Source organism: Podarcis pityusensis, assembly GCF_964106645.2.
Source record: "Podarcis pityusensis genome assembly, chromosome: 7".
Lineage (NCBI taxonomy): Eukaryota > Metazoa > Chordata > Lepidosauria > Squamata > Lacertidae > Podarcis > Podarcis pityusensis.
Window position 1 is genome coordinate 42925898 of NC_138031.1, and position 18169 is coordinate 42944066.

General features: G+C 41.3%; 1 long non-coding RNA gene across 1 annotated transcript in view; it reads right to left on the bottom strand.

Moving 5' to 3' along the window:
• Positions 1–262: 262 nt before the first annotated feature.
• The window catches only part of LOC308481783, an 81467-nt gene continuing 63560 nt past the window's right edge, over positions 263–18169 (bottom strand). Inside the window, exon 3 of the long non-coding RNA XR_013988896.1 lies at positions 263–716. This is a non-coding gene — a long non-coding RNA (uncharacterized lncRNA). The remainder of the gene's footprint in view (positions 717–18169) is intronic.

Sequence of the window (18169 nt, forward strand, 5' to 3'; positions counted from 1 at the left end):
TGGGACTTGAAGTTGAAGGGCATGTAAAAATTTGTTGTTGTTGTTGTTGTTGTTGTTGTTGTTGTTGTTAATAATCAAATAATTAAATAAGGCAGAACTGTAGAAAAAATACTTCATAGGGAAACATGAATAGGTTCCCTGCCTCACACATTGCCAAACCCCACACAAAATTAATATGCTTAAAAGCAAAACAAAACAGTTGAAAGAGAAATATTCTGCCCAATGTTGTTTGGAGAAGCTTTTTTCTCTGCAGAAAAAATATGAACAATTCAGATGCAAGGCATGTCTGTGAAATACCTGAAGAAAGTTCTCAACTGGGTGTGGACTATAATTTGCTCCCTTGGTTCTCTTTGCTTGGGAAGCAGCCAAAGTGAACACCCACGTTTCAAGTCAAAGGAATTTTAAAAAACTCTTTTGACCCAAAGCTTTTATTTCCCATGAATGAGCTACACAAAGTGCTTTGAAACTCAAGAGATAACTACAGTTTAATTAAAAAAAATCAAAATGCAGTTGATTGCTATTAGTAAAATGAATACTTCTGGGTGAAGTTTATAACCAATCAAACCAAAGGGCGTTCCTTCCCTGTCCCCAGCTCTGCTGCCTTGACTTCATTGGTTGTGGGTTGCAGCTCTCTCCACTGCAATTCAGTGAAGGTCATACAGGGTTCCATATATGGATCAGCCTTCTGGGTGGATATAACCCAAATGTGCAAAAAGCTATGGGAGAATAAAACAAAAACTGTACTCAGTGCCCCAGAGTATATGCACATATTATGCTCCTGCACCATATAGGCAGGTCAAACAATCCATATTTGTCAGTTCAGATGGTGCCACTTGGGCAATGGTGAAATTAGACACGGGATTTAATGGGCTTACTTGGGAAGGAGGGTGGAGAAAAGGTGAAAAGGTGAAATATGACTTGTGGTCATTTTTGACACGGCACCATTTTTGACACTTGTCCTTTTATTGCTTGTCTGCATTTTTCCATTTCTCTAAACTCTTAACCAACAAATGAATATTTAGCAAATATTTATTTGCTTATGTTTATTTTACCCAGGTAAAGGATTATTTTTCAATATTTCACTGACGTACAAAGCAAAACTTCTAAAAACAGAATGCCATAAGGGCTAATATATCCAAACTCTACAATTATCTGTATAAAACAATGTGTAGTTAAGTAGGTCTAAGTTCAGGAATTATGTTAAGAAACTATTTTAGTAATTGTGATGGTAGCAGCCTCCACTAAGTGAGATAATAATGGCAGAAAAAATTGACAATTTACTTAACTCCTACTAATATATTTGCACATGTACGTTTGTTCATATGTGCAGATCTTAGCTTTGCTAAACTCTTAAATCAAGACAACCAGGAATAGTATGATCTCTGAAGGATAGTTTACAGCCATAGAGGTTACAAATATGCAGAAAACATAAATCAGCCATCATCACTACAGTTTTTAAAACACGCAGGACACTGTTTATTATTATTATTATTTTATAACATACTCATTACATATATATTTCATTTGGCAAAGCCCAGTATTCAAACACTGTAAAACCAGGAGCTGGAACAGAGCAATAGTACAGCAACATTTATTCTGGCTACACAAGCCTGGCCGTGCATCCTCTATTCATTTCAAAGAGGCTTGGATGCCCAACAGCAGGACATAGAGAACTGATTCTTCTGCTTACATGTGGAACCTGCAGGTTCTGTGCAGGTTCTGCCCCTTTCAATGATATTCAATTGCATCCTCCTACCTTTTTTTAAAATCCCACCACTGCTATCAATAGATACTGTGGCCACTGAGTCTGGCCAGTCCTCAATGGGCTCTTGGCAATGGGGGAGGGGGTTCCCCTCTTAGGGTATTTTCCTCAGATTATTTTTACTTTTGCAAAACTTGTGGCTACCCTAAATGTGCCACTAACTCCCTCTTGTGTGTGGATGGTACAATTTTGGCTATATAAAGAGTACATCATCAGTACTGTTATAGATTTGGGCGGATTGGTTTTGATAATGCTTGTGAATCGCCAACAAACCTGTGTTTTTTGTATCTACAAGATGGGGGCCTGTAGTAGCAGGAACTGCTAAACCCGTCATACCAGTTTCTGTGTTTAGTTGATGGCCTAGCTGGCACAAATAACTGCATGACTGAAGTGTTTGCTATGTTGCCACAGATACAAGTGAGTTATGAGGAGGGGGTAAGCCATCTCCCCTCTTACCTGCCTGGATGTCATGTAATCCTAGAGTTAGGAAAACAATGAGCCAGGGAACTAGTCTTGGTGTTTAGTCTGAAGCTGGAGAGGGAAGCTGGAAAGACAGACATGTCTTGATATGTGCTGGATCCAAAGCTCTGGCTTCTGGGACCCTCCCTCTCCCCCCATAAATCTAATGAGGAGACAAGGACTTTTAGAATGTTAATGCTCTGAGCCATTCTTCACTCTCCATCAATACAATTAATACAAATAAATGTATTGGAAAATTATCAAAGCAAAACGGTTTTTGTGTAATTCTTCTGGGTAGGATCTGCACTCTACAGCCTTCCTGGTTGCCTTCCAGTGGAATACACCAGGAAGAAATTCCTCCCATTAGACTTTTTCAAATCAGGAAGTGTAGGCAGCCAGGGAGGTTGCAGAGTCCTGGAGAAATGTTTAATGGAAAGGAAACACACCCATACCACCCCTGGCCACTGTGCAACCGTTAGGTCAAAATCTCACATTCACATAAATTCCAAAGCGAGAATGAGAAGAAAGGACACCTCTTTCACAGAGGAAGAAAACTATTGAGAAAATGGAGAACAGGTGTCAGCACAGCCCTACTAGTAGCCATACAGTGGCCTAGCAACAATTGTAGCATTAAATCATGCAGACTTCTGTGCTACAAAAAACTGTTTAAAATAAGGGGGGGGGGGGAACCATGCCAGCATACACATGACGTTTTATTCTAGAATCAATGGAGACTGAGCACTTGTTTTTACCCATGTAGTCCTCACAGAATTTAGATCTATTGCACTACATCTCAGTGTGTCCATTTGAAAACAGATGTAGGTGGTCCTGGCAATGGATTTGCCACAGCTGTGCAATGATGCTGTGGGACGCGCACATTACCGCTTCCTTCTTCGTTCATCTGGAGCATGTGCAGGGAGAAAAAGGTTTGGCTAACCTAATCAAGGGGAGGGTTTCCAAGTGCATATCAAGTCACCATGATACCCTTTGTGGATGGCAGGTTCTAGAATCAATCTAGATTGAAAGAAGCACGTTGAGGATGAGCACGAATGATTTTGCATTAGAAACAAGTTGGCATGCACACAACCTACATGTTAAATACAAACATGTGCAAGGAAGCCCTGATATGTCAAAATGGAAAAATAATAGGCTTGAGGGTATACTAATTTTGAATGGCCAGAAAAGGAGTTGCACAGCCTGTGTAATGCAGCAGTTGGGAGGTTGGACTTAGACCAAGGAGATTTAGGCTCAAATCCTCCCACAGCAACAAAGCTTACTGGGTGACTTTGGGACAGTAACCATTGCTCAGCTTAACCTATCCAACAGGTTTGTTGTGTGGATAAAAGGAGAAATATGTATGCCACTCTTAGCGCTTTACAGGAAGCATGGGACAAAACCTTTTCATAAATAAACAACCCTTTTAGCCGCTGGTTGTTTCCCCATGCAAAATTGCTCCCCAGTCTGCTGCTCCCCTCCCCTTCACAGGGTTCCAAGTGCATATTTACAATGACAATTATACAATGCAAGGACAATTGTGACCTGCAGGGAAAGGGTTAGGCACCTGGTCTCTGTATTTCTCTTTTGCTCCAAAGCACAGCCTCCCGAGGCAGCTTTTCATTAAAAACAAAACAACAACATCACTGTCTCCAGAGGCAGCTTCTCATGAAAAATAACAGCAGCAGCAACAAAAACGTTGGGGCTTTTGCTTCATGTAATAGCATGCAATGTGTGATTTTTCCCTTAAAAGATATAATTTGATTCATTTTTTTCCCTATCTTTTATAGTTTGTAAACCACCACAATTTATATGTGAAGCATGTAATGGATTTCCACAGCAAATACAGAAAAGACACATCAGGCATGTGAAGCTCCAAATGTACATGGATTAACTTTAGTTAAACATTCGGTCCTGTACTTTGAACTAGGTTACTGATAGCGTAGGAATGCAGCTCTGGTCTGGATTTTGTTGAAATTAATGGGAAGCAAAACAAATCCTGTGCTCTAGGTTGGCAATAAATGATAACCATTTTTTTATTTGTTTGTATTTTTTTGTCAACATAGTAATTTTTTAAAAAATGTAACATAAACTTACACTGTCATTCTGACAGGGCAGGGCCACAACTTGGCCCTTCAGCTATTCTTGCTAGTTCCTTTCAGTTTCTTCCCAGCAATGAATAACGTGAAATCACAAATGAGGACAAACAGAAAGTAATTTTTCTCTGTGTCTATGGCTGTCAGATATATTTCCTATTGAGAAGTCTGTTGCCACCTCAAAAGTCAGGAGTACAGAACTAAATATTGAGAATGACAGCATTTTCTGGATTACACAAAGCTTTGCTACCCAAGGACTATCCTTATTTGTGATTATACATAATTGTGACAATAATGGGACAAACTTCACTAGTTCCATATTTAAAGAATTCCTAACCAAAACCAGATTTAAACATATTCAAATATCAGATCACACAGTTTCCAATGACTATGCTGCAAGAATTGCAAGGATTGTTAAAGAAGAGACGGAAAAGACGACTAATTGGAGTTTGGAGACAAAGGTGGCTTGATTCCTTTTGAAATATAGAACCACACCCCAAATGATGGGTGTGCATCCAGCCCAATTATTGATAAGAGGATAATAACTTACTAAAACTTATTGCATTCTAGTATGAAAGAGGAAGTGCAAAGGAAATAGACACACTTGGGTTACAGAGTCATGTCTACACCAAGAGTTTAATTACCAGCCAATTTAAAGAAAGATTATTTATCTCTCAGAATTTGTTAAGAATGATCACCCCAAAGCACAAACTGGAGGTGTTATTGAGATTTCAAAAAATAGGAGTGTGAGGACCTCTATACAGTCACTTAGCAATTAATATATTTTTCTCTAAGGAGCTCAAGGTGATGTAGATGGTTCTCCACCTCTCCATTTTATCCTCATGACAACCCTGTGAGGTAGGTTAGGCTGAGAGACAGCAACTAGCCGAAGGCCACCATGTGAGCTTCATGGCTGAGCAGGGGTATGAACTCTGGTCGCCCGGGGGGGCCACTAGGTGGCGCATTGGAAGATGGCTGACAATAACATCTCTCCAACACACACGAGGTAATTAAGAGGCTGCTATGGGAAGTATGCAGCCTTCCCGACCCCCCAAGGAGATGGGGGGGGACTGCCTTGCCAGCGGTGTCCATAATGCACCCCCGGATCGAAAGAAGGGGGTGCCCGGTGACTTGGCACCAGCCCTCGGTGAAGTCGGCTCTTCCTGACGCTTTCTCCAATCAGCGTACTGGTTCGCTTCAGCTCGAAAATATAATTGGAAATATATAATTGGAAAGAAGCTGAAGCACATACATCAAGCGAGGTTCGGGAGCTAAGACTGCTGATTAATGGATCTCTGGGACCGGAGCGACGGGCGGGATAAATAAATCAAGTGATGAATCACCATTAAGAGACTGGTATGTTTGGAGTGAAACAGAAGGGGGGTGGAGGAAAAAACTTTTCTTTTCTTTGCCTTATGTGAGTATTAATAACCCTCCACCCCAGAAAAGAAGAATCGTTGCATTTTATTAATCACAAGCAGGAGTTTAAGAACTGCGTGGGGAGAATTATGGATCAAAGAGACGATTGGTAAACACCGGAGAACGGAGGAAAATTTTATGACGCAGTTTTAAATGGCGCCTCGCTAAGACAGGCTTGTCTAAGAAAGACGGGGGGAGGAGGAGCAGGATCATCGGAATGTGAATGATGATTGGAATGTGATCTAAACCTGGCAGAGCCCTCGGATATACTTGGAAAGCCTGGGAAAATTAATGGACAGACCGAGGATAAATTCTTTACGGAGGTGTGGAATGGTGGCTGTCCCTATGTGATATGATTTTTGGAGAGTGTAAAACCCACACAGAGGATGCTTGCTTCCAACCCGCTTGTGAAGTTTGTCAGAGATCGCAAAGAAAGGAATATACGATAATAACAAGAAGATGAAGAAAGTAATAAAGAGACTATCCGGATAGAACTGGATAGAACTGTCTAATTAAAGCAGCAATAAAAGTGATGCTTGGACCCCCGTTCAGAGCTTGAAGTATGGGTACCCCCAACAAAATTTAAAAATTTGGCTGTATAATTTGGAATTAATGTGATTTGGAAATAATGTGATTTGATTAGCCTGTTAATAAAAATTATATTTTAAAAAAAAAGAACTCTGGTTGCCCGGGTCCTAATTCAACACTAACCCCTACATCATACTGCTTTCTTAAAAAAAAGAAAAAAGAGATGTCAAGCAAAAAAAAATAAAAAATAGCTTGGCATATGTTTAAGTTTTTAATTCTTCAAAGCAATCCCTGTTTTTGAACTTATTAAATACTGTGAATATTTTTTGGCAGCCAAACTAATAAAAAGGCACTGGTAACTATAGTTCTTATTCTATATTTTAAATTGCACAAGCACATTCACATTGACTAATTAGGATGTTCACATGTAACTTCTTGAGCTAACCATATATCTTCTAACTGTAACATTACTAAAATATAGGTTGTACTTACCTACTTAGCAGCATTTATTTATTTATTTATTTATTTATTCATTGCATTTATATCACACCTTCCACCCCACCCCACAAGCAGCTCAGAGTGGCATATATGGTTCTCCTCAACAACCCCTCTGCAGGAGGTTAGGCTGAGAAGGAATGATTGGCCCAAGGTCACCCACTGAGTTTCATGGCCATGTGGGGGTTTGATCCTTGGTCTCCTGGTCCCTAATCCAACATTCTAACAATACAGTGGTGCTTCGCAAGATGAAATTAATCCGTTCCGCGAGTCTCTTCGTCTTGCGTTTTTTCCGTCTTGCGAAGCACGGCTATTAGCGGCTTAGCGGCTATTAGCGGCTTAGCAGCTATTAACGGCTTAGCGGCTTAGCGGCTATTAATGGCTTAGCGGCTTTAAGAAAAAGGAAACAAACTCGCAAGAACTCGCAAGACGTTTCGTCTTGCGAAGCAAGCCCATAGGGAAATTCGTCTTGCGGAATGACTCAAAAAACGGAAAACTCTTTCGTCTTGCGCGTTTTTCGTCTTGCGAGGCATTCGTCTTGCGAGGTACCACTGTACATCAAGTACACTGGAGCTTACTCTAGATAAATGGGTACAGAATTGCAGGCTAAATGCATGATTTCCATTCTACGTATAAAATAACCTCTCTTAATTTCAGGATATTATCTGCCAGGTCATAACAAATACATCCAAAATGCCTTAGTTTTGTTGTTGTTGTTAATTGGAGGTTTCACTTGCAGGACAATTTGGAAACAGAACCTTGATTTTCTGGAGAATCACGCACACGCACACACACCACACACATCCCATGTGTGATGTAATACAGAGAATGTTATGAATATCTAAATCTCATCAGCAGGATTTAATTTCATTACAGCATTCTGAAATATTAATGATTTTAGTCAAATATAGTTATAACTTCTTTCTTGAAATTGTGTGTGTGTGTGTGTGTGTGTGTACACACATATATATATACACATACATATACTGGAATTAGGACAGAATCAGATTAGTACGGGGAACTTCTGGCCTGTGGATCCAATAAGGTCTGCCAGGCCATTTTAGCCAAGCCATGCCGACTTGCCCTATGTTGTCAGATGGGCTGAAAGCAGGATTTGCACTCAGGCCCCACCAAATAGCTCATTTGTGGCCTGGGCAAAGCCATTTTGGTGCCTTTGGAATGATTCTGGCAAGTGCCAGAATCATTGGTGCCTTTGTGATGATTTGTAATTGCTGCTAATTAATAATTTGTTAGACTAATCAGTTAACAACAACAACAACAAAGTGTTTATGTGGAGGAAGTCTTTCCCTGTCCCTTCAGAAAGATTTACTCACATGCAGACTTAATTAATTTAAGGCTGCAATACGATACACTTATCTGAGATTAAGTCTCATTGAATTCACTATAGTTTACTTCTGAGTAAACATGCGTAGGATTGCATGATACTTGATTCACAGTGCAATTTTATGCTCATTTAATCAGAAATAAGGGCCATTGTGTTCCATGGGGCTTACTCTCAGGTAAGAATGCATAGGATAACAGCTTAAAATTCATACCACTCAAATACTAAGTGTGGTATTCAATGCTAGGACCAGTGAAATTAATAGACATGACTAGCTTAGGTCTACTAATTTCAATGAGTCTACTCTGAGTAGGGCTTAGTTGACTACAACTCTTATGGGAGGATCCAATGTTACTCTTACATATGGTAAATTCACTGAAATTAATAAACATGCTTAATGAACTATTTTCAGTGGATCCACTCTGAATAGGACTAACATTGGAGACAACTCTAAGATATATTTAACTTGGTGACAGTTCTGATTTGGACTGACGTAATCAAATATTTGCACAGCATTTCCAGATGTCAGACTTAGATCACCTCTGAGCCTCTTGCACACTATTTATGTTAATATGTCATTTGCCAATGCAGAAAAGAATACAGAAGAGATGCATTTGGAAAGTCAGTTCTCCAGCCAGCAAAGATTTTAAATTTATATTAGGAACCAGAATGAAGCAAAAAGAGCTTTGACTTCATGTTTGGAAGTCCTGCTGTGTTCTGTGAACTCTTTGAGTTATGAAGCATTTCTGTCAGAATATCTCCAAAGGTGTTATCCTCTAATAGCTATGGAAACAGGGAGGTGTAGGCTTCAGAAGTGATCAAAAAGATAATCAGCACCCAAAGAGCATCACTTCAGGCTTCAAGGGTACAGAACTAGACGGGAATGCCATGATATTTGTCTGAAGGATTGGATCAAGCAACTACTGGGAGCAAGTTGTCCACTGTTACTTTTCAGACCGTTTCAAATATAGCTTCGTATTCTTTATGATAACAATAGGACCATGAACTTGGAACAAAACTAAAGATGCTATGAGGATTCATCATTAATCCACTGCCACATAGACCACCAAATGCCGTCTGTAGCTATTCACAGAACAGGAGAGAAAAGCAATTTTGCAGACTCTCAAAGCAGAAATGCTCCCAAACGTGAATACTGAAGTTCCTAAAAGAGACAGCAACCAAATCAACTGTTTGGATGCTTCTGAGGACCAAACTAGGCATGCACTTATATACATTTCAGACAGCTACATAACTTGTTTTTTTTCTTAACTAATTACGGGGGTGGGGGAGCCCAATTCTTAAGGTGAAGGCAGTGCATGGGCAGGGGAACCTTCTGTCTTCACTCCCTCATTGAGGTTGGAATGAAAATCATCTGCCCTGCCTTGCCCCCAGGACTAAGCAGCCTTAGAAAGATGTCCCCAAATGCATAAGTGCCACTACATGCTATATATTAAATTGCCCCTCTCACTGCTACAAAGGTTATTATGTCAGCACCTAAGTTCCAGCAGACCTTTCTCTCTCTCTCTCTCCCAGGGGGATACCCTACAGCTCAGACCAGTCCCCAATTACACCCTTCAGGCTGTTGCATCCTGATAAAATCTCTCCTCAAGAGCCAAGGAGGCTGGAGAACTTGAGACAGATTCAGTTCCTACCTTGGAGTCGCCACTATTTGCATATTATTTTAGTAACTGCATGGCATATGGAAGTGCAACAGAAGATGCATCTCCTGGCTTACAGATGCAGGAATGATAGCAGCCTGTCCCACTGTTGTTGTTGTTGTGTGTGGGAGAAGATAAGGTTAAGGGTGTTTATTGTCAGGGACATGCCACAGCCATGGGCAAGTGTACTTGAATTTTAATGGGGGAAGGTGTGTTCTTTAGCTCAGGATTATTGAGATAAGCTGCTGGAGCTGGCACCAAAGAGGCCGCAGGCCAGGGATGGGGAACATTTCTAGCCTGAGTACCACACTCCCTCACAGACAACCTGCCAGGCCACATTTGTGGTGGGTGGGCCATAGAAAAACGTGGGTGGAGCGATGGAGGTGATTTGGTCACACTGGGCATGGAGCTGGCACCACAGGGGGCACCACAACTATGATGTAGAATGGAAGGTGAGAGGCAGGTGGGAGGATTTTGGCACCACACAGGGCACCGCTGAAATTTGAGACCCAAAGGTCTACCACTGGGAAAATGTCTGGAATGGAAAGGGTTCAACCCAGTCCACACATGGCCTCCCCATTCTGTTGCTCACAAACCTCTAAGGGCAGTTTGGAATAAGTGCATCTCCAGCTGAGCCTGGGTTCAGCCAGGGCTATGCCAGCCAAATTCCCCTGCCTGGCTCAGCTGGAGATACATTTCCATCTTCCATCCTAGCTCAGCTGGCTCTCATCTCTCCTTGTGAAGTCTGGCAAAAGTCCTGAAAAGGGCTGTTTTAGATGTGTGTGTGTGGCAGTGGTGGGACAGGGCAGGGGGAGACTTATTCCTATTCCAAACTCCTTATATCTCAGTCATATGACCCAGCAAGCCAACTGAAGTTACACTGGCAAAAATGATGGTGTGTGTCAAACTCTGTTTTAAAGTTTTGTTTTTCTTCTGCCTGGCTTCGACCGATTCAGCAGCCTCCCTTCTGAGCAGGGTTTGGAACCGGGGTAACTTTGGCTGGCTTATGATATTTTGGGCTTTTGTTGTTGCTTTTAACAAAAGTTAATTGGAGAGGTTTGCCTTCTGACATCTAACTCTTCTTTTATAGCTACTTACCCATATTCTGGGTTATTTATAATTATATATTTATTAAAAAAATATACCCTGCCCTTCATCAACAGGTGATCTCAGGGCAGGCAACAGAATAAGCAAATACACACTTTCTTTTATTATTTGGTCCATTGTCTTTGCCCCCCTCTTTTGCAACTATATTTTTTTGACAGGTATCTTAAATACAACTCTCTCTATGTCTCTAGATATGACTTAAAAAGGAAAGTTACACACATGTAATTGGGCCATGAAACAAAACACTATAGAGACCATTCTACTCAGGGCCATCTTAAGCATATCCAGTCCTGTGGTGCAAAGATCCCTCTGGCACACCTCCCCCATCCGTTTCCCAGAGTTGTCAACCTTTTTTCAGGAAGACACCAGCAGCGGCGGAGGAAGCCTCTTGGGACAGGACGGTGCTGCCAGCAACATGCCCAGCTTTGCGGGGCTGGAGGAGGCGGGCAGCAGCTGGAGGGTGGCTCCTCTGGTGGGGAAGAGACAGAGGCTGGACGTGGCACCTCCCGGCTCAGCTGGCCACTTCATGCTGCAATGGTCATGGCAGGCGGAGGCTCCGGGCGTGACGCTCCTTTGGCGCGGCATGGCGGAAGCAGGTGAGGGCAGTGAGCGGGCCCGGGGAGCCGGCCCCGTGGATTTCCACGGTGCCTGATACCCGGCTCAAAGACAAAGATGGCTAGCAGGAGGGGCACTGTGCATGCCTGTGCCTCAACCTGTTGGGCGAGCAAGCATACCGAGCGAGCAGGCCTGCGCTAAGCAAGCGAGGGCGCATGCGCCGCTTCTGCCGAGCATCAGCTTGGTTTTTCCCCTTTAACCTTCTGGCGCCCCACAGAATTTGGTGCCTGCAGGCTAAAAGGAAAAAACCGAGGCGACGCTTGGCGGTAGCGGCTCAACCACCCTTGCTCACTCAGCGTGCTCGTTCGGTATTCCCTGGACTCTCGCCTGGCACCCTCCAGAACTTGGCGCCCCGCACCACTAGTGTCTATGGGTAAGACGGCCCTGACTTAGTTTTTGTGCTTAGTTTTTCCCAATGAACATTTACTGCAGCCCTTTAAGACAGGACTTGGGAACATTTTTGAATCAAAGGGTTGCATTATCTTGTGGTAAATCTCTTAGAAGCCAAATACCAAATATGGGTGGGACTGAAGTCATCAGTGGGTGGTGCCAAAGCCAAAATTAATTGGGGCCAGAGCTAGTGATGAGACACTCTTCTTTTTTCTTCTACCCACCCTTTTAAGTTTCAGAAAAAAATTATTATAGGATATGAGACTTTATATCCCTTTTAAATTCCTGTCTTAGATTAATGAAGTAGAAGACATTAGCAACATTATCATGATTAGGCTATCATAATAGCTCATTAAAAGAGTTGCCTTTCTCTTTAACACTTTAAAATAAGGCTGTCCTTTAAATAAGACAAATTCAGATGGTGTGTTGCAGGTATTCTTGATGGCGTTATCACAGAAGTATGTGTCATACAATTTTGGATTCTTGAGGTGGGGCTGAAAAGAATAAGAAAGTTCTCATAGTGGAGGTAAATACCAAAGCATTCCAAAGAACCTGCCACACCAAAACAAAGTATTGGGCTTCCAGCACAATTAAGCTGACGGCTTCAACAGCTGTACTGGCACAAAAGAAATATATATACACACATATATAACAAACAGTGTCAATGCTTTGATCATGAGAATGATCAAGATTGTAGCATCCCTGTCATAATGTGGTTCCAGCAGTGAGAGGAGAAATCAGAGAGTCAAGCAAGGTGTGGCTCTGGAGTTTCATTGCTCAAGGCTAATTATTCACCCAAGTCCCCACCCGAGAAAAGCTGCTTGGCAGGTTTGGTGTTGCAGACAGCTGTCAAAGGAGACCAGCCAAGCCAAACTGTTTTTGATGAGGTTGCTGACACTGTACCTTTAAAACACATTTTAAGCACATTTCCTTCCTCAAAGAATTCTGGCCACTGTAGTCTATTCAGGGTGGCTGTCTACTGAAGCTCTGCGAGGGGTAAACTCAAGTGCCCAGAGAGGGGAAATGTGCTTTGAACATGCTTTCAGGATACAGTGTGTATGCAGCCCAAGATTGCACTGCACTCAGCAAAATAATCCCATACCTTCTGGCACACATTCAGTTCTCAGCCATTATATGTTGTATTGTATAAGAAGATGTATTTTTTAACATTTAACCATATGTGTCTTGAAACCCCACAAGGCTAATCTTTTTAAAAAATATAATTTTGCTCAAGGAAAATGTACAGCTGTGGGCATTTCTGGGCATCCCATTACGGAATATTTTACCATTTATTTATCCAGTTCAGAATATTTATTTGGTGGCATAGGGAGAATAGTGGAGCATAGAGAAGAACAGCTCTAAGTCCTATTTTTCAGAGTATGGGTGATATTATCCACACTGGGATACTGGGTGGACCCTTCATGATCTGCCAAGTGAATGATGGTGACCACAAGGCTTTCAAGTTTGTTTGTGAGAACCTAGAAATCAGAGAATGACAAAGATAACTGAGCAGAGGTTGGATATTCATTTCCTTTTCTTTACTCAGGTTCCTTAGGCATGCTGATGCTAATAAATTTGGTATTATGTACTGTTGCTGTTTGATGTATAACTGCCTGTATTTTTGGATTCTCCTTGTGCAATGGGGGTTGTTATTATGAGCTCCTGAACTTAAAGATGTACTACTGTGCCACTGGGTAGGATGCCAACAAGAAAATCCTCAGACATTGGTCTCGATGCTTAGAGGTAAGCAAGAGCTACTTGAAGTTTTACGTCTTCTGAAGGGAGCTATGCAGAACCCTGGTTCTGCAATTCCCCTCCCAGCGCATCAGCCAGTGCCTATGAACTACAGCAGAGGGTGCTAATATAGGTTCCCAGAAAATTTCTTCCTTACTGGGAATGTCTTTCAGGTCCTTCTTATACTTTTCATTAAAGCATTATTTGGTTTACAGTGCTTGAGGAAAACAAATGGCTAAATGGCACCTTAAACCTCGGTTATGGGAACGACAATGGAATGTCTAGGTGTGTTTTTTTTAATAACAAAAATACAAAGCTAAAAATGAATGAACTACAGCTAAAATATTATGTTAATTTTTCACATGGTCTAGTCCTTCCCCTGCCCCACCCCCTATTCTTAAGAGGCTCTCTTCTCCAGAGAGTAGCAGGAAGTAGAGAGGCAGAAAAAGGTCCTCCTTTCCATCCACTCTGCAGGTTTAATCTGAAATTTTAGGCACAGTACTGTGCCCAGAGCTCAGAAACTGTTTGCGCTAATGAAATTCCCTGTCACAAAATGCACCTAGAACAATAGGAGTTTTGAACACTGCAAACACCTATAGTATATTTCTCTCCTAAGGGACAGAGGAATGTAGTATGCACAGATGTACTGGTTAGTGGTGTCTATACGTAATATGTAGCATTGTATATATAAAGTAATAGCAGCCTCATACTTGGTGTCACTCAGGAAATTTGAGAAGTGAAAAAAATAAAAATTAGTTCAGTTTTGGAGAAGTTCAGTCCACTAACTTGATTCAAAATGGCATCAACTTATATCCAAAATTGCTCTTTCATCTCAGAAATCATGCAAAAATTGATTTTGATATCATACGAGGTGTCCAAATGCATCACAAGCTAACAGCTTTCCAAAAAATATGGAGAAGATGGAAGTTAGAAATGGGATAGGGAAGAATTTTATGTAACATCTGTTTTACAACTGATTGTTCTTAATGCCTCAGAACGCCCCCTCTTTTCTTAAGGGGTGAATTAAATGCTAGTAGTGTGTGTTTTGTGGGTGGAGTGGAATGAAGACTACACTGTAAATAAAAACACTGCCTGTTGTAAAAATTCCAAAAACAGGTATTTTTAGCAACCGTACTGGAAGAATTTAACCCATCAAATAAAGTAGAAGCTGCAAAATTAAAGCCAAGCACTTGTTTTCATGAGCTTCTGCAGCAGGTACACCCTATTTTAACCAATCATTATACAAATAATCAGCTGCAGAAATAATTGCTTCCTTGGCTAAAGGACAAAGGCATTCTTCTTTCCAGTGTGCACACTGTTGAATCCCTAAGGCACTGAACATGTCAAGACTAATGCTTTGTACTTAATATCTAGCTTCAGAGTGATAGTTCTCAGATCTACTTTGGATATGAAAAATTGGGGCTTGTTCTTAGTACAAAAATCCAGTACTGAGAGCTCACAGCTTCATCTCCCTCAATCTCATACAAACACAGAAAACTATGCGTAAAATATGTTGGAAAAATATATCCATTTGGACATGAAAATACATCAGGACCAAAGAGACTTTGAGGTTCCATTTGTTTTACGTTGCTTTGTGATGGATGGTAATTATTAATCAGGGCTGTACCAAGACATTTTGGCAACTGAGGTGGACCCTTCCTCACCAGGGAAGAAGGTGTGAGGGAAGATCCACATCAGGAACTGGGGGTTGGGGGGGGGGGAGAGAAAGCTTGACACTGGGATCTGCTGTCCCTGTGGATTCCGCTGCCTGAGGTGGTCTCCTCACCTTGGCAGGCCAGCCCTGTCATTAATGCAACTGTTGCAGCTTCTTAGATTGCAATCCCATTCCTTCTTACCTAAAGGAAATCCCACTGAACTCAGTGAGCCTTTATTCCAAGCAAATACTGTATGTATAAGCTTGTGCAGTGAGAGTCTTAAAAGTAAAGAGAAAAGCATAAGTGTTCTAGCTGACACACAAGCTCTCTTTGTTCCTTGAATGGAGAGAGGTATCATAAACTAAACTTCCCCTCCCTTTTAGCTAGAACAGAAAACTGAGAGGTTTATCTTGCATTTATAGTGGCTTGATGGTATTTGTTGTTCCATGGATTTTTTTTTTTAAAAGTATATAACCACCCACTGTTTTCAGTAGATGTGGTGTTAAATATTGCTTCCTTATGTGTGTGAGATCAAAGGTGGATTCTGATGTGACAGAAGCAGCAACCTCTTCCATGTTGTCTTCCAACTGTACACAATGAAGGCGTGGCACTCGATCAAACCTCTGCCCCTGCCTGTCACACTTTGATTGTTGGTGTGCACAAAACCTATGATTTCTTCCCCTTGTCTCTTTGCTGTCGAGAAGATAGTAGGCCAAGCTGGAATTTGGAAACAAATCAAGAGAGCACGGAGAGTTTTCAGCTACAGATAGCTGAACTGGAAGGAGCCAGGCTGTGAGGGCCCATGCTGTTGTTTAGGGAATCTGAAGCGGGATCAGTGGCTGTGCCGCATGCTTTTGGAGTCTATCTTGATTGTAGTATGCTCTACTTTGAAAATTACACCCATATTATAAAGACACCATAACAAGTGTTCTCTGTCTCTCTGACACACACAGACATATGTATCCAAGGGCTTCACTATGTCTAATGGGAATTTTGATGCTTTCCTTTGCATAGGCAATATCTGTGCTATATCACAATTCTTCCTGAAACACCCCACAGTTTCAAAAAAACAATTTAGCATACCACATAGGAGGTCTGCTCTTTGGGAAAATAAAAGTCCAAAATCCCTTTGGGGCATGTTGAACTAGTCATAGAATATTTATGTGCCGACTAGAGGCTAAAATAGGTGTAGTTGCACCTGTCTAATCTCTTAAGTCCAGTCATAATATTAGGTTAAGGATGTGAGGGCAATAAGTCACCACCTTCTCAATCATTTATGAGTCTTATCTTCTGCGTGAAGTTTCAGAAACTGGGTGTGGAAAGTGGGCACAGCAACCCCTGGGGGGTCATTAGGTACATCAAGGAAATTTTAATAAATGAAACTCAAAAGCTATCAGTTATGCTCATCTTATAGCTAAATAAGGATAATGAGCTACTATTAGAATAAGCTGTTCCTCCTTCCGTTAAAGTATGACCTTTAATCTTGGGCAAGAACTACACCCAGATAGAAATCAATGCGCTAAGACTACCTAGGTGAAAATGACTTTTTTCTTTCCCATATGACTTTTGTTCTTTGCAAATCTCCTTGTTTACGTTTCAAGAACTTTTAGCACCTGATTCATTCAGATTTGCTTATGAATGCATTATTGCCTTCTTCATTTCCAAAAGCCAACTGTTAATAATGTGCAGGAGTATTTGTGGTAGATGGACTCCTGCCATACGTATATATTGCCACTAGGGAGTTATTTGTGTTGGTGGATTAAAGATTTATGAAAAAGAGAGGATGTCAGGGATGTTGCTGAATCAAATGCCTGGGAAGAGTCTGACTTGGGAGATGAAGGATTGCCAGTACAAAGAGAGCCAGAGTCTGACTCTGGAGACAATAGAATGCAGACAGAACAGGAGTGGGTGAGCTCTTTCTTCACTAGCCACAAGCTGCAGCCAAGTGAGAAGACACAAGCCCCTGTTTGGGTGATGCAGTTATGTCATACCTTAGCTAAGCTGAAGGACTGGGGAGAAGCAAAACAGCTGTGACCTCCTTTCTGGGAGCCTGTGAGTTTATGTAGTCTTGGTAAGCCATAATTTGGCTTACCGTATTGTGTGAACAGGGCCTATATATAAAACGTTTGATTGCATTATACATATCTGTCTTGCTGTTGATCGTCAAAATAGCAGCTCTGAAGTTACAGTGCATCGAAGTTGTAATTAACCTCAGGAGGAAAGCCTGCAAATGGTAGTATTCCTTCCAAGGTATGTAGCAGTTGGTGGGGAGGATTTGTATTGGAACTGCAATGCATGGGGAAAGAGTTAACCCTCTCCCTACATGCCACAATTCTGATCACAACCACTTTCCATGGCTGCTATTTATTGACAGATATATGTGCAATACAGTAATGCATTTCACATTCTGTCTAATTTGGACCTCACATGGAGACACATGATGGTTATGCTTGGTAGATCACACCCTTGCTTATATATAACTGAGGTCTCTTAGATTTCTTCTGACAGTAGGTCATCTACTTTTACAGTGTCCAACCTGAGACACAGCAGATTAGTAATAATTATTTAAGTACTTTGCATGGACAATTTCTAAATATATCTCATGGCTGCTACTTATATCAAGTGTACACCAGGAGCATAATAATTATTCAAACTGAGAGTGTTTGATGTGGATTTTGAACATTACAGTTTCCTGCCCATAAAGAACAGTGACGCTTTAAGCATTAAAGACCTTTACATTATAAATATACGTACTGACAAATAAGTATACATGAACTGTATTCTATAAGAGTACACGGCTCTAGTATGGCTAATTTGGAACCTAAGTACAAGAAATATGTAGTCAAGTCTATCCATTAAGTCAGCTGAACAAATGCTTCAGAACAAGTTGCATCCTTGGCATCTTTACATTATGT